This window comes from Anabrus simplex, chromosome X (genome assembly GCF_040414725.1).
Source record: "Anabrus simplex isolate iqAnaSimp1 chromosome X, ASM4041472v1, whole genome shotgun sequence".
Lineage (NCBI taxonomy): Eukaryota > Metazoa > Arthropoda > Insecta > Orthoptera > Tettigoniidae > Anabrus > Anabrus simplex.
Window position 1 is genome coordinate 73,594,083 of NC_090279.1, and position 17,692 is coordinate 73,611,774.

General features: G+C 39.6%; 1 protein-coding gene across 1 annotated transcript in view; it reads right to left on the reverse strand.

The window, feature by feature from the left end:
- The window catches only part of LOC136886221 (uncharacterized), a 450,091-nt gene that overhangs the window by 403,292 nt on the left and 29,107 nt on the right, over positions 1 to 17,692 (reverse strand). The gene's annotated exons all lie outside the window — the stretch shown is intronic.

Consider the following 17,692-nt stretch of genomic DNA (forward strand, 5'->3'; position numbering starts at 1 on the left):
CGTTTACACAATTAGTATAAAATAAAATGAACAGCTACAAGTGTAGTTTTAAATTTGTGCAGGTTGCCTAAAAATTTCAGAATTTTTCATGTAAGTGAATTTATTATCTATTATAAGTGGGTAAATAATAAGTTGTAATGATATAATATTTTTTCAAAATTATAATTTTTATCACTGATGTTACAAATTAGCACAAGTGTATGTCCTGTTTTCAAACATTTAATGCAGTAGTGTTTTTTGAACTGTAGGTGTGCCATTGGACCACTTGCTAATTAACTTTTTGCTGTCACACCTTTGTTGGTTACTGTGTGAAACAATCTTTGATAATCCTTGGGAAATTGTTGTATAATGTCAGATCGGTGCCCTTAACCGAGTCCTTGTATCGGCAGGTCGTGCAATGGGTATTCATAGCCTAAGGTTTGACTTTGAACCAGATTAGTGATGGAAACTGGAAATTTGGAAAGGTTTATTTGATTTTGTGTGTGGTTAGAGTCTTCTCAACTGTTATGTGACGCATTGACTTGTTCCTACTCTACATTCACATCTAGTGGTAGGAAATATTCATTTCAGTCCTCAGAACTACCCAGTACCAGCTTACATTCTCTCATTAGTCAGAGTAGAACCGTGCACACAACTGAAGATCGCCCAAATCCCTCGAGGTTCAAATTCTGCTGTTTCTTTGTAATTCTTGTGTAACAGTACACAATAAGCTATGTTAGAGAACAATCTTGCCTTATGGCTACCAATAAAATTGTTGCTTATGTATACTTTTCACACACAAAATACATATTTCTCTTTCTGGATGGAGTTTAAATTAGCTTTCTTCCTAAATATATCGTATGCAAAGGCACTCTTGAACCAGCAAAAAGACGAGCCTTTTGTGTGTTTTACTTTTCCGTGGTATATAAGGCAGATGACAGTCCATTTTATATTATAGATTTTAGATGGTTCTGAAGGATTCAGTCGGCCGGATCTAATGTACTATTTCCCAAATTGTTTTGTATCTCACCTCAGGCACTATTTATACTGACTCTCATTTCAGCAGTCTACAAATATCATTCAGTAACTTAAATGATTTCTTTTAACATGTCCAAAAGATTTGCCATGTCAGTTGGGTATTGAGTTATATAAGAACAGGTTTTAAGATTCCAAAAATTTTCAAATCACTAACTTGCAGAAAGACTCACATTTCTTAGCTGACCAATTAGTGATGAGATTATCTAGTATTTGTGGAGAGACACATCACCCTGAGCTAAGTAATTAGTGATGAGGCTAACTTCCGTTTGTGTAGAGACACATGGTCCTGAACTAGCCACTTAGTGATGCAGTCTCCTTCCACCTGTAGAGTGTTGAGTGTCATATAGTCCTAGCTGACCACTTTGTGCCACTCCTCCATAGTCTTCATATTGATAGACTTGATTGGGGTGAAAATAACAAATTGATTATTCTGATCGTCGGCTATCTATAACGGATGTAAGCAGAAATATGAATTGTAAAATTCCATTCAGGCTAGAATACACTGACGGACTCCCCTCTTGTTGGTACTCATAGGATTTCACTGGATATTCAAACTGTCACTGCCGATTAACACAGATAATCCTGAAATTTTTATTTAGTTGAGATACATTTTTGTTTATAATGCATTTATAGGAGCCACTTAAACGCAAAATCCAGAAGTGTTCTATGATTCAAACACTATTTTGCGAAAATAAGTCTTTTTAGACATTGGACATAGTCTTTAGTGGAGAGCATTTCAACGTACTAAGCGGAATGATGGGATGTGTAAAATAAACATTGTATCCCATTTATATAACAGAATATGCATCAATCTGCTTCTTGTTAGTCCTGCCTTGTGGCGGGGATCGGTGTTGTGATTCATTGTCTCCAATTAGTTCGGTCTTGGGCCATGCCTGTATGTAGTCTCACAGCTTCTAAGTCGTTGTGCACTTTATCTGTACTATGCTGTCTTGTTCGTCACTTGCGCCTCTTTTCACCGACTTTGTGTGTATACGCTGACTTTTCTAGTATATCGTCCTCTGCACTCAACACATGCCCAAACCAGCGCATACGCCTTTCCTCAATTTTCTTCTGGGATGGTTCAGTGCCAAAACGTTTTTTAATACAGAAGAACCTCGATAATTCGAATTCGATTAATTCAGAATCCCACTTCATTCGAAGCAGCTCCCGTTCCCAGAAACATGAGGTACAATTTTGCATGTTATTTAAACTGTTTGATTCCGAATATGGATCATTCGTAATTCTAAGAACAATGTCTGTCCCCATTACCGAAATTCAGACTTTGAATTCAAAACTGCCTCAATATTAATATTAGTTCAGTGTAATTTAAATTCAAAATGTAACCGTGTCATGATAGAATGCGTCTTCCGGAAGCAGCTGGGATAGTTTTCCGTACTTTCACTCACTTCGGGACATCTACAGTGTGCTTCATATGTGATAATTTTGAGTAAAATGGTAATTCTTTTGCATTCAGTGTTTCAAAGAACGCCACAATATCACGTTGTGCGGAGAAGTAGAATCCGCGAACACTGCCGATGCTGACAGTTAGCGAAAAAGCGTGCTATAATCAGTTCGTATGCACCGAACAGTATTGTAAATACCAATGAAAGTGCTTTTTTAATGCCGAGCCCAAACGGACTGTTTAAAAAAAAGAGAGTGTGCCAGCCGGGAAATCGTACAAGGGTATACTTTGTTGCAACGCACATGGTAGCGAGAGACTCTTTCCTCATCATAGCAAAGTTTGATAGGCTACGATGTTTTAAGGGAGTCGGACTCTTCCCGTGCTGGTACAGGGCATCAAAAAATGCAAACAGTACAGCAAACTAGAACATAACGCATTTACACAACGGAGCCAGCATAATTTGTCTCCATCTTTGAATGGTATGTGTTTTTCTTTCGTTGTGTAAGGCTGTTTTTGCCAGTGATTTATATAAGTGCATTATTTGAATAATCCACCTTGTTGGATAATTTTTTGAAATAGATTTTTCCGTAGCATTTGAAAGTTTTAAACTGTGAAGCAAGATGATTGCTTGCATTAATGGGTCTTAGAATACTTTGTGACGTGACAGTTATGAGATGAATTTTGAGAGAACTACCATAACGGGAAATTGTACAAGGATAGAGTTACTGTAGGGTGTTGTAAAATTGTAATGCAGACTGAAGCGAGAGGATTTCTCCGCTCTCCATAGAAAAGTTTGATAAGTTTTGAGAACATCGGGTACGTACTTTCCGTGCAAGTACAGGACATATAAAATGCATACGGTGTAGTGATTCAATGAATAAAGGACTTGCACAAAGGAGCCAGCATAGATTTCTTCTCGTCTTTGATTCATGCGGAGTATTTTTTGTTCGTTAATTTATGTTCGTCAGTGAGTTGTCCAAGTGCGTTATTTGAATACTGTAAATGCATCTTGTTGGATACATTTTAGAAATAGTTTTTCCTATGGCATTTGAAAGGTTTTAACTGTGTATCAATGTTAATTGCATGCAGTAACAGGTCTTAAGAATATTTTTTGACGCGGCAATGAATGGCAAATCTTAACTACGCGTTGGCGGTTAATTCTAAATTACATAATTCGAAGTCGGATTTCTGCGTCCCAGCGACTTCGAATTAACGATGTTTTACTGTAACATCATTTGAAATGTGATCCGGTCTCGTTATGCCAGCCTTCCACTAAGCATCTTCTTATCCATGATTTTTTGCTGGTGTTCTATGTCTTTAGCTGGCCAGCATTCGTTGCCGTAGAAAATGACAGGACGGATAACAGTTCGGTAGACCTTAGATTTCAGATGGTCCTTCATCCGACGGTCGCAAGGGTGCCCGTTGTCATTCTCCACTTCAGTCAGGCTTTGTATATCCTTAAGTTGACTTCGTCGGTAAGTCGACCATCATCAGAGTTTCAGGAGCTAAGATGCTCTTAAATTTCTCTGCTCGTGCTATATCTTCACCGTCAGTATGCATGGTTCCAACTTCTCTATGATGTAATGTCATTTATTCTGTCTTGTTTTTGTTGAGGCACAGGACCTATTGCGCTAGTCGAGTGTTCCAGTCTTCTGTTTGACGCCGGAGATCTTGCTTATTCTCTGCAGGCAAAATGACATTGTTTGCATAGAAAAGTGTCCATGGTATTGGACTGTGCTGGTCTGATGTAATGGTCTCGATCACAAGAATGAACATCAGTGGTGAAAATGCAGGGCCTTGGTGGACTCCTACAGTTACGCGGAATTCATTAGACGCAAACTGTGGCAGCTCGAATATAACTCCTTGGTTCTTCGTAGAGCAATTATACCCTCCCAACAAGGTGCTCTGGAATGCGATGTTCTTGTAGCGCTGACTGATTAGATTATGAGGTACCTGATGGAAGACTTTCTCAGAGTTCAGAAAATCATGATGAAGCCTTTTATCCTTTTCACAGTGTCTCTCAATTAACAGCCCTGTAGCGTGGGTTGCTGCTGTTGTGCAACAATTTTACAAAAATGCAGCATGGCTTGTTGTATGTTTGGCTAAATCGCTAATGCTTTTGTCGGAGATTTGTTCGAAATCTGTCATTGAGTGGCTCAGAAGTATGATCGGGCTGTAATAAGAAAAATTGGCAGGGCTTTCCGTATTTATGAATGGATACTCCGTCGCCAATCTGTTGGTTATTGACCTTCTACGATGATCTGGGTGAAAAGCTTGCTTTAGCCACACTGCTGCTTCCCCCATTGAGAGAAACAGAACTCTGTCGGAAGATAATGCGAACAGATGGCCTTCCCCGGTTTCATTTCCTTCAGCATAGCCTGGACATCGGTGATGTCAATTTCCTACATGGACCTTCAACAGCGCAGGTGATTGGGATTGGCAGATATGTGGAAATCCAAGACTGAAATGTTGTTAAAGTAGTTCCGCCAGTGTACTCGCACTTCCAGCCAGTCGAGTAGCAAATCGTTTCTTTCCTCATTGATACCATAAAAACGTTGGACTTCTTCCGTTTTGCGATGCCTCGATTTTTCTGGTCGTTAAATACTCTGCTCATTTTCATGCATGTCAAGTTTCACATATAGACCTGCTTACCGGTTTGCTTTTGTTAGAGCATCGATCTCCTTTACTTTTCAAGTGGCTGCTTTGCAGGCATTTCAACGAGCAAGAAACTCGTGGTACAGCTGTTTCTTCAACCGTACTGCATACTTAACATCGCCATTCTGAAGCCACGTGTCATAGTTAATCCTTCGTTCTCGTCGCCCTGACTTAGTTGTTCCAAGGATAGGGAGTCTTTAACTATAGTCCGGCTCACTTCAACTGTGGGGATTTGTGGCACTGCAACTTTCGCAACAACGTTGGCCTCCTTCTTAATGAGCCAACATTTGATCCATTGCCATTTGGTCCATTTCCTGCGACAGATTTCTGGTCGATATTGCATCACAATGGTTTCGTAAGTCTCCAGAGCATCTTTGAGATTCTTTGATATCACGAGGATGTAGTCATTGTGAGTTCGATGGGTGCCATTGTAGTTCGTGACTAGATGAATATCACACTTTTTGATCCTTGTGTTCGCTGGACTGTTTCTCAGGTATTCCTCAAATGTGGTTGTCTCTGAGCTCGTGCATTCCTAAATTATCATAAGTTTCTTGGGCGTGATATCGTTACTCGAGAGAAAAGGCATTTTGAATTTAATCTACACTCTGAATTTGACCTCAGATGATTTTTACCCTCAGGAATGTGATGTTCATAGTTAAACGAGCTCTCTGAAAGGGATATCAGTGAGTGGAATGTTCAGTAGCAATTCCTTTTTGTAACAATTGCAATGGAGAAGGCTGTTGAACTATTGGTCAAATGGTTTTAATTTGTCACTGTAGATCGAGACCCAATGTGAGCAACGCAGATCATCAACCTCCGGGTGGTGGAGCACCTTGTTTTGGGTGCATTGTGTGCGGTAAAGTCCATGCCAGGAAGTGGGGCCTCTTGCGACACCTGAAGAGTCACAAAGATGTTCGTTCCTTCAAGTGCGATCACTGTGGAAAGCTCTTCTACAGCGGAAGCAGCGTGTCGGAACACCTGAGGATCCATCGGCTCCTAGTGTGCGAATTTTGTCATAAATGCTTTAAAAAGAAGAACATGCTGGTAAAGCACCTGCAGGTGCATACAAATATGGTAGTAAGCGAGTGCTCAGTATGTCATAAAAAGTTCAGGAATTCATCATATTTATCAAACCACATGCAGTCCCATACAGTCGTAATGTTCCGCGCCTGCAACATCTGTGGCAAATCTTTCAGCACCACTGGCACCCTAGCAGTTCACACCCGGACCCACACAGGAGAAATGCCATACTTGTGCGATGTTTGTGGCGAATCCTTCAGGGAGGGAGGCAATCTCATAAGGCACATGCGCACCCACACAGGCGAGAAGCCCTACTCCTGCAATATCTGTAGGAAACATTTCTCCGATATTAGTTCTCGTTCGAAACACATGCGGAAACATAAAGGCGAGAAGCCACACTGTTGCAACGACTGCGGTAAATCCTTTAGGCAAAAAATCCATCTTAAAGCTCACGTGCGATTTCACACTGGCGTGGATCCTTTCCGCTGCAGTGTCTGTCGTAAGCTCTTCGCCCTTAATAGTACGCTCTTGAGACACATGCGGACTCACATAGGCGATGAGCAATACTGTTGCAATGACTGTGGGAAGTTATTCAGTAGCAGATGCAACCTAATACATCACGTGCGGACTCACACGTTCGTCAAACCGACCTGAAACAACGTGTGTGGCATATTCTTCAACAGGGAAGCAGGTCACATGGAACTCACACGAGCGCGTTGACACAACGATGCACTATTTGTATTTATCACTCCTTCGGGAGAATTGCACTTTCGAAACACGTTCAAATTCTTGCCGAAATGCTGCAATGTCTGTGGCAAATTCTTAACCAGAACGTCTATTTAAGAGTTCGCATTCAAATGCACAGAGGTGTTATATGTCTTACGTGTGCTCAGCAATGTCCCAAAATGTCAAGGAATTATGTAACAACCGTGCACATGCGAATCACACTAGAGAGGTGCCGCACTGTTCCGTGTTTTGTGGCAAATAAGTTCACACGCAGCCGGTGCACACGGTCAAGACGGCGTTAGAGTTTCACGTCACGCCGCACGAGATTAAATAATGTAATTTTGTTTTGCGTCTCACTACCTCCTGAACGAGAGTTAGGAGTTTCACAAATACTTCTCCAATTCTGGAGATCTAGCCTGGCACATGCGATCGCAAACAGCAGAGATGTAATAACTTCCTCAGCCTGAACTGCACCTTTTTGGCACACCTCATGATGTACACCGAAGAGCGTTTCATCCTTTTTCGGCATTTTCTCTGAAATACAATTATCAAGTCACTTATTGCCAGGTCCGTTTGCAAAAGGAGCTAAGGACATTTTATGATATATCTCCTCATCAATCACAGATATACGACACCCGCTTGTTCTCAGCCATGGAAAACCCTTTTCCTATTTTCGGAATTTAGTAGAAGTGTGCTTAGAAACACCCATTGAGGAGCCGTCCACAAGCGAGGATAATAAGTAATCCAGATGAACAGGAAGATTCTTTTGACGAAGGCAAGTGGTTAAAGACTAGAACCGCAGGAAAAAATATTCACACGTTAGAATAAACAATTCAAGGGAATATGTATGTGGGGAATCAATTCATAATAGGGTATGCATTTGAAGAAACTGCTGCTGAAGGCTGAGCACACCTGTGCTCCCCTTCCTACATGTCACTAGTGTATTCCTTCAATTATGAGTAGAACAGTAGCTCAAAAGTGTACCTGCTCCCTCGGCTCTTGTACGATAATATTGTGTCTGTCAACCTGTTCTGAATGCAAATTGAAAGTTCAACTTCAGTGCCTATAGCTATTCATAAAGATCACATAGTTTTTTAGGAGGCATCTGTAAGTAAGTATTCATATGTCGACAGCTGCTACTCGTACATAAGTCTCTCCATTTTTGTTTACCGGGTGGCAGATAATTCGCCACTCACTTGACTCTAATGAAACCTCAAATAAGTCACTAAAAATCTCTTATATCTCAACTTTGCAATTGTTGAAGAGACTGAACCCTTTTCGTCATGTCAATCTGATATTTGCCTGTTCCAGGTCTTCAGCATGAATTGTTAACTCTTGTGCCTCAGGATGTGCTAATTGCGCTTCGTCAGTTCCAGACATGACTATCGGGTGTCAAGGAAGGTCTACTTACATAAATTAAAAGCATACATAATCTGACTGTTTGTTCAATCAAAAACATTGCAATATGATGGTGGGTCTGTTTAAATATATAGCCATAAAGAGTGGTCTGCGGTCAGTGACATTAATATAACGCTGCGGCTGGACGATTTCAGGATGAAATTAATATCCACAACAAAAGAAATCCTGAAGGGCTATTTACAGAATACCACTTTGTGGTTAACTAGAAAACAACATGAGATTCAGTCTGCTCGGCTCCATAAACAACTGTGCGTTATGCTTACGGTTTTTCGAACGTCTAAACATCAGTAAGTGATCTGCACACCGTTTTTAATTTAGGCTGTCCATTAACTGACCATCAGCATAGGATGAGTTACCTGGACCCTCAAATGAATCTGCGTAACCTCCAATTCACATCACTGAGCTATCATGGTGATCCATTAAAATTAATGTTTAAGGTTAAGGAAACACACCTGATGACTAAAGTGAACCCTCATTGAAGTTAAGTTACGAAAGTGGCTGATGACCAAAATGACCCTTCACTGAAGTTAACTGAATGTGCCTGATGACCAAAGCGGCCCTTCCAAAATAAGAGGACTTCAAGTGCCAGTGAATTAATGGTGTGGTATTACACAACATAAAATAGTATTATAATATAATAAATGTATTAAGTTATATCACGAACCAAAACAACAAGTTGAAGTCGGTGATTGGAATAAATCCTTGAAATCCTGTGCAAAGAAATCCTATACTACTACAATATTACCCATGCTATCATTTTGTTATAACGTTCAATCAAACCCAAAAATAAACGTGACTCATAGGTAACTCTTCAATAGTATAGGTCACAGAGTTCAAGTACATCCACTTATAGAGTCATATTAAAATATAAAAACGCAAAATATTACAACTCCTCTATGAAAAACATGGTTTGAATCATAGGTATCCCATGGACTAATGGCAAAGTGCTACTACATCTTATGGAATACCATGTGGCACTGAATTTTTGTCAAGCTAAGAATACTCACTTCTCATATAGGGGCAGTTGGCCAGCTACATAATTTCGTGGTCCTAGCATGGCCGAGCAATCCCAAGAAGCCCTTCCTTGCACTTCAACCACCACCGTACGTTTCCACTGGAGGATACGCCATCGGCAATCCTTAACACCTAGCTACACTACGAACATATCAGGAATTGGAAATCCTAAATATGTAAGGTCACCAAAAGGGCACCAAAATAATTATTTAAATGCTCAGTGTGAATACGAACTATGACTGTGTTATGGAAACATCAAAACTGGAGTGCAAAGTTAAATTTTGGGAACTGTTATTGAGAATCCATTCTATCATTTTCCTATGCCATAGAATTATAATTCAAGTTACTCCGAACACCTGTTATCTCATCTAACAGGTTCATACTCAAGTCTAATGGGATATGTGGAATATGATATATGTTTTACTGGTATTAATGGAGTTATTAGATGAACAAGGGATCCCTCTTGATATAGGATCCTATTCAGTGTTCGAAATATGAACCTTACCATATTTCAAAATTTTCTGCCTTGATGATTTTCCCCTGGGCCTTTTTACAAAAAAACCTTGGCATTATCTATACTATTACCTCTGGTGTATCTACTGGGAACATGTCTCACTGAGTCACATTGTTTCATAACAACATGGACAAAAAAACAGTCATGGACAGTTACGAAGTTTCTCACATTGCTTGGAAATACAATACTCCAGACGCATATGACACTGACATTAACATCGACCCCCAAATCTTGTTAGACCAAACCCCGTGCTATCACCTCCTGACAAATGTATCGCAGAGTGATCCTTCGCAAAACAAAGCATACCACACGGATAATAACTATTACTAATTCCATTACTTATTTTTTTTCAAAATGCTGTGCCCAACTAAGGAGTTCAATTGTACTTACTTTGCAGATGGATGTGCTTTCTTCTCTTCCCAGATTCTCTTCTTCACTCGCTGTGTTTTTCATCCGTTCTTCCATCCATGCACTGGTGTGCTTATCTTGGGTTTTTAGCAAAATTATGCTTGCTCACCAACATTCAAAAGCTAGGGGTGCCCCATATAATTTCATCTGGAATGCTGATTTCTTGAAGGGCTTTTTCAATTTCGATTATCCAGTTGTTCTTGCCTGTTAGTGAGGAGGCATTATTAAATATATTTTTAATGAGTCTTTCATCATCCATTCTTTGAATATGGCAATCTAATTTCAATCAGCTGCTTCCAATTGTATCTGATACTTTCTATGGTATAATTCTGGAGACCTCCTGTCCATCCACACTCCTCCTATGCATACTGGGCCAAAGATTTTCCTCAGGACTTCCCTTTCTTGTTCTGAAATAATATTAGATAGTGATCTTTCTCCAATTATTAAGGTTTCTGACGTGTGTAATGCTTCAGGCTTAATTACGATGTTATGACTTTTTAATTTAGAATTCCGGGATATAGATTTTTTTCTTGTACCTCTTCCATGTGATTCATTGGCGTACTTGTCATACTGTATAGGGATATCTCTCTGTCTTCTTCATGACTTAGTGCAGATGGTTAGATGATTTCCCCAAGTATTTGAAATTATTTACCTGAGTAATCTTGCCAAACTGAGTTATGAGATTTGGATTCGTTTTAGATGCAATTGCATGAAATTTTTCCAGGGACCGAATTCATTCTTGCCTAGTGTTGGACAGAATAACTAGACCCTCTGTGAAGACCAAATATTTGATATGAATTTTATGATTAACTATTTTTACAGAAGATGTCCTGAGGCAACCTCTAGTGCTAAATAGCTTAGTTATACTCCTGAGATAGATAAAAATCAAACCCTCCCCGGTGTTCAATTTACTAGCGTGATGGAATCGGTTGTTATTGTTATTGTGATTAGTATGAGATAATTATTGTAAATATTGATTATTTTTAGTGATGTAGCCATATGCCAAATAAATAAATAATATTGAATATAATAATTGACATTTACAATTTACAAGTTGTCCAAAACACAACTGATTATACGTATGCGGACATGAAATCTCGTAAATTAACGTACATACTTAAAATACCTCTAAAATTTACTGCCCTGCTGCAAACATGTTCCTCATTAAGTCTAAACAAATTTGATGAGAAATGCACTAAATTTAACATCCCATCCTGGGGAGAAATATGGCAAAATATTCTGTTATAACAAAGCGGCACTACTAACACACGCAAGGATCGTAAATTTTGCCTCGTGTGTTCTCAACACCAAAATTAATAGTTGAAACTGTGATAAACTTCCACTAAAATAATACAAGGTCACATCAGCCCTACACATTGCAGAATACTATGTTGTAGAAGTTACTAGAATACACAGACCTTATTTAACCCTTATCAGCTCCCATTTTCTGCTCATCGTCATCCTCTGTATGCTTGGGTTTACTGGTTTAGTTTACGCAAGCTTGGATAATAGTATTTTGCATTTTGATTATTTTATTTCTATTATTGACTTAATTCTAAGAATCTGAAAGACAATACAAATTATATACCCGTGCAATTTTCTCCACATGCTAACAATATGTATTCAGGAAACTCACCGAAACTAGAAACTTCCCCGTCCAAAAATGAAGGGCATGCCTTTGGTGGTTGAACAACTTCCCCCGTGATGACATAGAAACTCTCGCAGTAGAGCTCAACTAATTAGCCACTAGGTACTGTATTTTGATTTGTGAAGCGTACCAGCATCAATATTTGTAGTTTGTGATTGGTTATTTCAACAGTCATAATACAATATTACCGACAAAAGCGGAGAGGCTGGGGTAGAATGGGCAGATTCGTGTGATCTAATTGTACAGCATACCAAACTTCCAGCATCATTCAACAGTGCGAGATGGAGTCATGGATATTAACTTACAGTATCTGAGACATATCTCAGTTTTCAGCAAAATCACTCGGGCAAGCAATCCCCCCTCGTCCTGTTATATGCCAGATATATGCTGCAAGCTGACCGCAGACAGTTACTTTTCATACATATATCTTCATTACAGACCGTTATGCCTTTCAGCGTTCAGTCTTCGACCCTCTGTGAATGTAGTAAGCGCCACCACAATCCTCTATTTGCTACTAGTTCTTTGCCCCGTCTTAGTTCTATAATTCTTATCTTTAAATCGTTAGAATCTGAGTTACTTTTCAAATAAGACCTCATTTTAAGAAGGCGGATTGGGTGAAATGTACCATGTCAATGGACGAGCATATTCTGAATATAGAGCCTTTTCCTGAATCATGTGATGCTTATCGTGAAACGTTGCTCTTGTTTCTCAATTCCCTGAGGTTGCACACTATACAGAAACTAGGGTAATATTGAGAAACTACCGTGATAACTTTGACAACGATCCATCGAGCTCCGATACCGTCGAGGCTGGGGATATCTAATAACTGGAGCGATTTAGGAGACTGATCTAAGGAAGAGTAGCCAGAAAGCCTGGAGGTTTCTTAAGCGTCTGAGTTATGACCCAACATCTAATCACATTAATAGTAGTGATTATTGTTTTATGAGGAAGTGCATCTATCCTCTATTTCAATCGTTCCGCTGACTTGGATTTACCCTTCTGTCAATGATTTCAGCGTTATCGTTTCACTAAGCAATCACGAGCTCGATTCCCGGGATTGCGAGAAGATGGTAAGTATAGGCTGTTGTGATATATTTAAATTCTAACATGAATATCGACAGAAGATATAGTTGCAGAATATCATATTGTCTTGCGTTATTTTATCTGCATTAGTATTAGTGATTATTGATTTAAGAGGGAGACCATCAATTACCGTCCCCCTGGGATCTAAGTTCGAATCCAATATTTTTTTTCTTTCTCTAACGTGTTTGCGATAAGTGAACAGGGTTTGCATCCATCTTTTTTCTATTGTAACAAATTCAGTGTTCTAAATCTATACATATTTTTTCTATTGCATGGAATCCATAATTTTTCTCCTTAACACAATATGATGTAGGACAAAGGTATCCCCTGATAAATAGTAAAATAATTTTATATGCACAGTAGTATGATTTTTTATTATCTTACTGTAACTAAATCCGTATACAGATTTTTTTCTCTGCTGCATGTTTTCGAAACCCGCAAAATTGATCTTCTTAGAATAAACGTATCCCATGTTATGTAGTAATATTTTTAATTTAAAAGAGATACAATTGTACGTCGGATAGAGATATACAGCATTTGCAGTTCCATGTGTACGCGCTGATTGCATAGAAGTGCGTCTGTTTCAAGAGAGATTAATCTTATAATGTTTTGCGTTATAAGCCTTTCTGTTCTAAACACTAATTGAAAACATGTTTCGTCTTGTTCTACAATCAATTCTAGTGTGTGTTAATTGTAACTTGTCTTGTCGAATAGACACATACAGCACAGTAACTATTGTGTATGGGTTATAAGATTTTTTTCTGTTCCAAATACTTTAATCAACATGTTTTCTCTTGTTCTACAATCAATTCTAGTGCGTGCTAATTGTAACAGGATTCAACTTGTCTTATCGAATAAAAACATTAGCACAGTAAATATTGTGTTTAATTTTTTTTTTCAATAGTCAACATGTTTTCTCTTGCCCTCTTACGTCCTGTCGGAGGAGGAGGAGCCTGTAAGAGCCTATGTATAGCGAAAAGGAAGAGCCCCTTTGCTATACGGATGAGGAGGAGGAGGAGGGTGGCTGTGCCCCATGCCTGTTTGCTCAACGAATAAGGAGGAGGAGGAGGGCAGCTATGTCCCGTGCCCTGTTACCTTTTTTGCTATACGGATGAGGAGGAGGAGGGCGGCTGTGTCCTGTCAGAGAAGAAAAAGGCCATAAGAGCCTATCTATAGCCGCCATCTTGCGCAGTGGCCCCTGGGCTAGCTTTCCCTATAGGCGTTCTGTTTACTTTCGCTCCTGCATAAACTACAAGCTTATAACCTCTGCCAACAGATTGAAATAATATGTTTCTGAACCGATATTTCATGTTACATATTTATGAGATAATTTGTTAGACTGCTAGCGGCTTGAATGTAAGCAATATATTTATTATTTCACTTTCCGCATGAAATTCATGCTTATAACCCATGCCAATAGATTCAGATAGTATATTTCCGAACCAAAATTTCAAGTTACATGTTTATCCGATAATTCGTTCCACTGCTCGGGGCTTAAATGTAACCAATGTATTTCCTATGGCACCAGGCGTTCTGTTTAAATTCACTTTCCGCATGAGCTACATGCTTATAACCCATGCCAATAGGTTTAAATGGTATATTTCCGAACCGAAATTTCAAGTAACATGTTTATCTGATAATTTGTTCGACTGCTCGGGGCTTAAATGTAACCTTATGGCTCTAGGCGTTCTGTTTAACTTCACTTTACGCATGAGCTACATGCCTATAACTAGACCTGCGATTTTAAGGCAAATGCCTATTTCGTTCCTTACGAAATAACATGATTGTATTAATATTTTGACGTTTCATGATAAATCCCTTACATTAATAGAATTTTATACTGCCCTAAAATGCCTATTTGGACCTTTAGAGCCTATTTTAGTGCCTAGAATGCCTGTTTTCTTCATTTAAAATAAAATTTAACTTCTGTATTTTGTACAATCACGCAATGGAGATCCCTGGAATGAGCAGAACAGCAGAGGGTGGTTGTCTCCACAGAAGTGTGCTCTTCCCAGAAAATTGTTACCAAAGGGATGCTGAGTGAAGTGTGGAGGTGGAGGATTAGCTCAGAAGAACAACGAGCATGTACTAAAGGACGTACTGTGTCGAGTGACGGGGTGAGGGGGAGGTTTATCTAGGAAACAAGGAGCAGGTAGTAAGAAGGGACATACTGTGTGAAGTCATCAGTGAGAGAACATCTGTTAAAGTGAATATGGTTCATCATGCCTAAAACGAAATCATCTAAGAGTGCACTTACACAACAATGGTTTGTACAATTTCCAGGGATGACTTTTGATGGCAAGATTATTTTCTGCCAGTACTGCTATAAACAGGTATGTACATATATCTCAAATTTCATATTAATCTAAAACTAAGGTTTTGATATTGGTTCCTCTAATTAATTGTAGAGACCTAGTCCAGTTGACCTGGGTTCGATTTCCAGTACCGGCAATCTATGAGGTCTGAAACAGTGTTGACCCGCATCGTGAGGACAACTGAGAAGCTACAATAGGCGGAGGTCACGGAGGCAAGGCAATACGTCTGAGGGATGTATTGTGCTGACCACATGCCGCCCAAAATGTGCAGGCCATGAGCTGGGCAGCAACCGTTATTGAAAGCCAAGGCCCTTCGGTGACTGTAGTGTTCTTGTTCTTAATTAACTTTAGAGTAATAATGGCTTAATTTAAATAGTTCAAAATTACAAATCTTATTCAATAGCTCAGCTTTTCTATTCCTCATCTTAGTGTCTAATTGACATCACTTTATTGTATTTTAGATTTCACATGAGAAAAAATGCCACCTTCAGCAGCATGCAGATACTGCCAGTCACAAAGCGAAAGCATTAGACAGACTCTACTCACACAAACTATATTTCCTACAACCCATAATGGTTTCTGTGCTGATATGTGTAGATCCCTAGTTGCAGAAAATATCCCCTGGAATGCTGTGTATATTCCGGTTTTCAGAGATTTTTTTACAGAAATGCACCAAGCAGCACATCCCCGGCAGTAATTTAGAAATCTATGAGGTCTGAAACAGTGTTGACCCAGCATCGTGAGGACAACTGAGAAGCTACAATAGGCAGAGGTTACGGAGGCAAGGCAATACGGCTGAGGGATGTATCTGCATTAAAGAAAAACTACTTAGATATTTGTTACAATGAGGTCATTTTATCAATCAGGGAGGATATTGGGAAGTCCTTCATATGGTTTTGTGTGGACGAAACCACCATCTCTGTGGGCAGATACATTGCTAACCTTATAGTAGGAAAACTGGAATCCAATGAGGCATCTACCGCTCAACTTCTTTGCTCTAAACAGCTTGAGAAAGTCAATGGTCAAAGCATTGCATACTTCATCAACAAGGGGTTGTAATTGTTGTATCCTGGGAATGTTGATGATTCTAAAGTCTTTCTCTTTGTTTCCGATGCCGCTTCCTACATGGTTGCCACTGTACCTCCCCTCAAAACTTTCTATCCTTCCTTAATTCATGCTACTTGCATGGCCCATGGCTTGCATAGACTCGCAGAAACAGTTAGGGCCGACTTTCCTGCAGTAAATACTCTAATTTCAGCAATGAAGAAAGTGTTCTGTAAGGCGCCATCTTTGGAGAGAAACTCCCCTCTATTCCCCTTCCACCACAGCCAATCATCACCCGTTGTGGTTCCTGGATGGAAGCTGCCCTGTACTATGCAGAATATCTTGAGAAAATCATGACTGTAATAGACAATTTGCCTTTAACGGAAAACTCTGCATGTGTGTCGTCTGTCAAAGAGCTGTTAAATGATTGTTCCAGTGATCAGAGAGACATTGCGAATACTCTGGCAAATTTTTCACTTCTTCCAGTCTCCATTACAAAAATGGAGGAAAAAGGAAACAGTCTCAAACAGCAAATTTCTGCATTTGAGGAAGCTGAGAATAACATACAAAGTGCTAGGGGCAAGGAAGGGGATAAAATAAGAGACAAATGGCCTAGTGTACTGCCCCTCCAACATCTGTGACTGTGGAGCGCTCTTTTCCGGCTTTCAAAATTATTTTAACAGACAAAAGACATAGCCTGAATGTAGAAAATTTGGAGAAGATTATGGTTATGTACGGTAAAGCAAACTACGAATGAAAATACTCTTGGAATGTTCCTCACAAATAATAAACTCATACTCCATTCGCGTGTACAGCGTTATTGGATGCCTGCAGTGCTGTGATTGTGTAGAGTAATTTTAGTATTAATGTTTTAGATCAGTACTGATAATGATATATCATATAGTAGTAGTATAAGTGGATGGTTCGGGCGCCACCTCCACCTCCGGCTCTCGAGAGAGGCCTCCACCTCATGCGGGAAATTTGAATTTTGGCCAGAGATTTGAATTTTGGCGCGAAATTTGAATTGTAAACAAATCCACGTGTTTCTTGGCAGCCACGTGCTTTTTGACAGCTATCATCAACAACAACGCATCGCTAACCTCAGTGCTACCATCTTAACGGGTCTAAACCTCAGTGCTGCCAACTTAACCTCACTGGCGCGAGATTCGAATCGGTAAACAAAGCCACGTGATTTTTTGACAGCCTCGTGCTTTTTGACAGACAACGCATCGCTAACCTCAGTGCTGCAATCTTGACGGGCCTAAACCTCAGTGCTGCCAACTTAACCTTACTAGCGCGATATTTGAATCGGTAAACAAAGCCACGTGCTTTTTCGACAGCTTTCATCCGCCATCTTTAATCAACAGAGCACCATGCAGCACTCGTTCGAGCAATTTCGTCAGCTGTCATCCGCCATCTTTAATCTA